Here is a 4,767-nt window from a genome sequence, read left to right on the forward strand (position 1 = left end):
TTGCACGTCCTCTCAAGCTCAATGGAGGTTGGATGGGGAGCGTCGGTGCACAGCTATTTTCAGGTCTTTCCAGAGATGTTCAATCAGGGTTCAAGTCCGGGCTCTGGCTGGACCACTCAAGGACATTCAGAGACTTGTACCGAAGTCACTCCTTTGTCATCTTGGCTGTGTGCTTAGGGTCGTTGTCCTGTTGGAAGGTGAACCTTCGCCCCGGTCTGAGGTCCAGAGCGCTCTGGAGGAGGTTTTCATCACGGATCTCTCTGTACTTTGTTGCATTCATCTTTCCCTCTATCCTGACTAGTCTCCCAGTTCCTGCCGCTGAAAAACATCCCACCAGCATGATGCTGCCACCACCATGCTTCACTGTAGGGATGGTATTGGCCAGGTGATGAGCGGTGCCTGGTTTCCTCCAGACATGACACTTGGCGTTCAGGCCAGAGAGTTCAATCTTGGTGTCATCAGACCAGAGAGATTTTGTTTCTCATGGTCTGAGAGTCCTTTAGGTGCCTATTGGCAAACTCCAAGCGGGCTGTCATGTGCTTTGTACTGAGCAGTGGCTTCCGTCTGGCCACTCTACCATACAGGCCTGATTGGTAGAGTGCTGCAGAGATGGTTGTCCTTCTGGAAGGTTCTCCCATCTCCACAGAGGAACGCTGGAGCTCCGTCAGAGGGACCATCGGGTTCTTGGTCACCTCCCTGACCAAGGCCCCTCTCCCCCGATTGCTCATGTTGGCCGGGGCGGCCGGCTCCAGGAAGAGTCCTGGTGGTTCCAAACTTCTTCCATTTCCAAATGATGGAGACCCCTGTGCTCTTTGGGACCTTCAATGCTGCAGAAATGTTTCTGTACCCTTCCCCAGATCAGGGCCTCAATAAAATCTTGTCTCGGAGGTCTACAGACAATTCCTTTGACTTCATGGCTTGGTTTGTGCTCTGACATGCACTGTCAACTGCGGGGACCTTATATCGACAGGTGTGTGCCTTTCCAAATCATGTCCAATCAACTGAATTTACCACAGGTGGACTCCAATCAAGTTGTACCAACATTTCTAGGATGATCAGTGGAAACAGGATGCACCTGAGCTCAGTTCTGAGTTTCATAGCAAAGGCTGTGAATACTTATGTACATGTGATATTTGAGTGTTTTAATTTTAATGAATTGTCTAAAAAAAAAAAAAAAACACTTTGTCATTGTGGGGTATTGTGTAATTTTGAGAGAAAAAAAAGAATTTAATCCATTTTGGAATAAGGCTGTAACATAAAGTGAAGAAGAAGTGAAGCGGTATGAATACTTTACACTGTATGAAAATATTGTAAACACTTAAGTTTAGTCTTGTTTTTTTTTTTATGAACTTAACCACCAACAATTAGAGCTAACAGCTGTCTTTTAACACATCAGCAGACCGATAATAGTTCATGGGACCTTCTGACACTTTCCAAAAGTGTTTGGAGTGGGAGTTTTCCCATTAAAACAATGCATCCGTTTCCACTGCTGCAATTTTATTTACACGGCAAATAAGACTACTGACCGAAGACTTGCTTTACTATCAATACATTAACCTGACATTGCCATTTATATTTGTAATATCAAGTTGGATGATGATGATAAATGACAAGGCAGAGAAGCACTTACTTCTGTTATACAACGAGACACAAACACATATGCTAACAGGTGATAACACCACCAGCATCACTCATTAAATCCAGGTTTAATGCCATCCAGACAACCAAAAAGCCAGATATACTGTTACTGTATATTATCATCGACTCATCTCTAAAAACAGTTGGTTGTTGCTTGCGAAGAAGGGCCAGTATTGCGTGGACTGTGCAGACGAGATGCTGCCAAACAACAAAAGAAGATCTCTCTGTGCTGCAGGACAGCGTCACACAGCGTGCTTTGGACAAGGCGGCGCAGGAAGCGGTGCTAAAACATTTACAAGCCTTCCAGTTGTTTTCTGTAGGATCTGACGCATGCGACAAAAGAGGTGAAAAATGTGGCCCGCCTACCTTTGCCTTTCACCAGCTGAGGGCATTAAGGCAGGCACGTTTATGAAGGCGACGCCCAGGCAAGCGAGGCCGCTGTGACACACACCAGTGGAACTTTCACTCTGTTTCCGACGTGTCTGTAATCTTTGGTAAGCACAGGAAGGAGCGGCTGATTCAGTGTGGCGGTTCGTGTCACATAATCCTTAAATACTTTTAAAACAGTATGAAGACTTTAGGCTGTGATGGGGAAAAAAAAACAGGTTATATGATATGATATATATATATTGTACCAGATATTATATATATTAAATATGTTTTATGTCTGTACGTAGTGTTTTAACGTTTCTGTTTACCTTGTCGAGCTCGCTGTCCTTGTTTTTAGTTGTGTGTGTGTCTGTTTCTGTGTATGTACATTTGCATGTGTACATATGCGTAGCCAATAAAGCCGGTTCTGATATATGTGCTGCAGACAGGTGACTAATTAAAGGAAAAAGCTGGATAAATGAGTGGAGGAACATAACGGGTGCAGATGCTTCCACACGGGTGCACTGCATGGCACAATTAAGTGGCCTCATTAACATCCAATCGTGCTCTGCGACATGTATGAAAATGCTGAGAAAGCCCGGTTGACCCTGATTTTGTATCGTGACGGCGAGAGGAAAAAAATCTGAGGTCTCCGAGCGGCTTGCGTCCAGTTCACGGCGCTGGTTGAAAGGACGGTCCTCTTACTGAATGCAGGGCTTCTCAGTGCAGCTGCTGGTGGCTGGAATGTGCAGTATGTTGCAACAGTTTTTGTTCCTACTTCAGTATTGTTGCAATTTCTCTTAACTCTCTTTGTTAACTCTTAACAAATCTGACAACTTGAAATAGAATCGGGACTCAGACAGAAATGTCCGCACTGCTGCTGCGAATGTTGGGCCTCTTTCCTCTGTATGGCGTTTTAGTCCCTGGTTGTTTTGAGCCTGATGCCTCAGTGTTGACTTTGGAACTGTGGTGTTCCTCTTTGGAGGGCTTAAGCATCTAAATCTGCAAGTGCTGACGCTGTGTAGTGCTCAACTAGCCCCCCCGCCACTCCCCAATTCATAATGCAACAGTGCTACATAGGTATAGGAACACATTATGTGATGTTTGGTGTCATGGAAGCCAAGCTGCTCTCTGCTTTTAGTCATGGTTCTTATTGACTGAAGTGCAGTGCTATGGCATCTGCTGTTCTGTGTGTGTTTCACATGTACCCTAGCATGTATAGTCCTGTCTGTCAGTATTAGAGTCAGTTTAAAGAGACGGCGCCGATTACACATTGAGGTGTCACTCCTCCCCTGGTGTGTATTCACTCGTCAAGTCTCCTCATTTCGCCGCTTGTTCCCTGACAGGAAATGTGGGAGGACACCGGCGATGGGAATTACGGCTCTTTGAATGGCTCAGTTCCTCTCCGAGAGCTGATCTGAACCTCAGCGGCGCTTTGCCGTCGGACCCCTGTGCTGGTCATGGATTGGCCTTAACCCTCTATGGCATGATTTTTTATTTTAGGAGGAAAGAAATCTTTCACCCTAGCTTTTGGGAGCTTGGGGGTCCCTGATAATATATCAATCATAAAATGCTGCGAGGGTACTAAAACGCCAAGGTTTTCTATATTATATAATAAGTGGAATGAGGAACAAACAAGCAATAAATACATTAGAAGAAGTTTCATTTCGACAAACATCAGCCACAAAGGGTTCATCAATCAGTGGGTTAGAGATTAGCTGCAGTGTGTGTGTGTTTCTGAATGTGTGTTCCTGTGGGGTACTGATTGAATCAGTGTTTCTCTTCTTTTTTTTTTTTTTACAAAGCACAGTCTGTATTATTCTGTATGGAACCTCAGGAAGCCTTGGCTTTAGGTGTACCTTTGCATCCTTGGCACCTCGCTTCTCCCTTTCTTTTCATCCATGACGACCATCCAGTGGGCTGTGGCGTCCAGGCGCCCATCAGGGACCGGACTGGGTGTAGTGGGTCCTCTTCTCCTCTTGTCTTCATACTCCCCAGCAATTGTTGAACCGGGACGACCTCTCTCACGCTCCAGATTCTTGCCACTTTTGCGCAAGCTTTCTGCGATATGTACGACTTGAACGTATAAAGCTTCATCTGTTCCTCTTTCCTCATCCCAGTGCTTGCTGCTGCAGTCTCTCCTGTAGAGCAGCCAGGCAGTCACGATGGTCACGTCGACAAAGTGGAACGTCAGCCGGTGGTGCCACTTCTTCCACCTGATTTTGTTGCGGTACAGTGCGATGAGAGAGTCCAGCAGATCCGCCCGACCCATATTCCTATTGTACTCTCTCACCACAGCAGGACAGGGGACTTTGATGATTTTCTTTTGCTTGCCATCCCACCTATCAACCAACGGTGACTGGGTGTGCTCCAGTGTAATTACTGAGAAGACTGACTGAACGGTCATCACACCACTTCACAGCGCGCAAGGTGGTTTCTCCAACCATGGCCGTCTTCTGCTCAAAAGATCCACGTCCAGTTCTCTTCAACTCAGCCTCCCACATCAAGTTGACACCTGGTTGTCTGTTGCTACGAACAGTACCAGTACAGTGAGCAAGTGTGAGAGGGACACTCGTGAACCAGTTGTCAAAGAACACCTTGTAGTTCTGCTGCATGGGTATTGGCTGGGCCAGGCGGAGGACAACGTCGCCACTTGCTCCTACATCTGGCAGCTCAGGGGGTTGCACAACTCTCCCTGTGTGGATCTCAAAATTGTGCGGGACGCCATCAGAGACGGCCAAGACGACCGGGGACCAGGGA

The 4,767-nt window shown here is 46.5% G+C and overlaps 1 pseudogene; it reads right to left on the reverse strand.

Annotated features, from left to right (window-relative positions):
- Nucleotides 1-248: 248 nt before the first annotated feature.
- LOC139296466 (uncharacterized) lies at nucleotides 249-4,279 on the reverse strand (annotated as a pseudogene).
- Between the last annotated feature and the right edge of the window lie 488 nt (nucleotides 4,280-4,767).

Source organism: Enoplosus armatus, chromosome 14 (assembly GCF_043641665.1).
Source record: "Enoplosus armatus isolate fEnoArm2 chromosome 14, fEnoArm2.hap1, whole genome shotgun sequence".
In the NCBI taxonomy this organism is placed as follows: Eukaryota; Metazoa; Chordata; class Actinopteri; order Centrarchiformes; family Enoplosidae; genus Enoplosus; species Enoplosus armatus.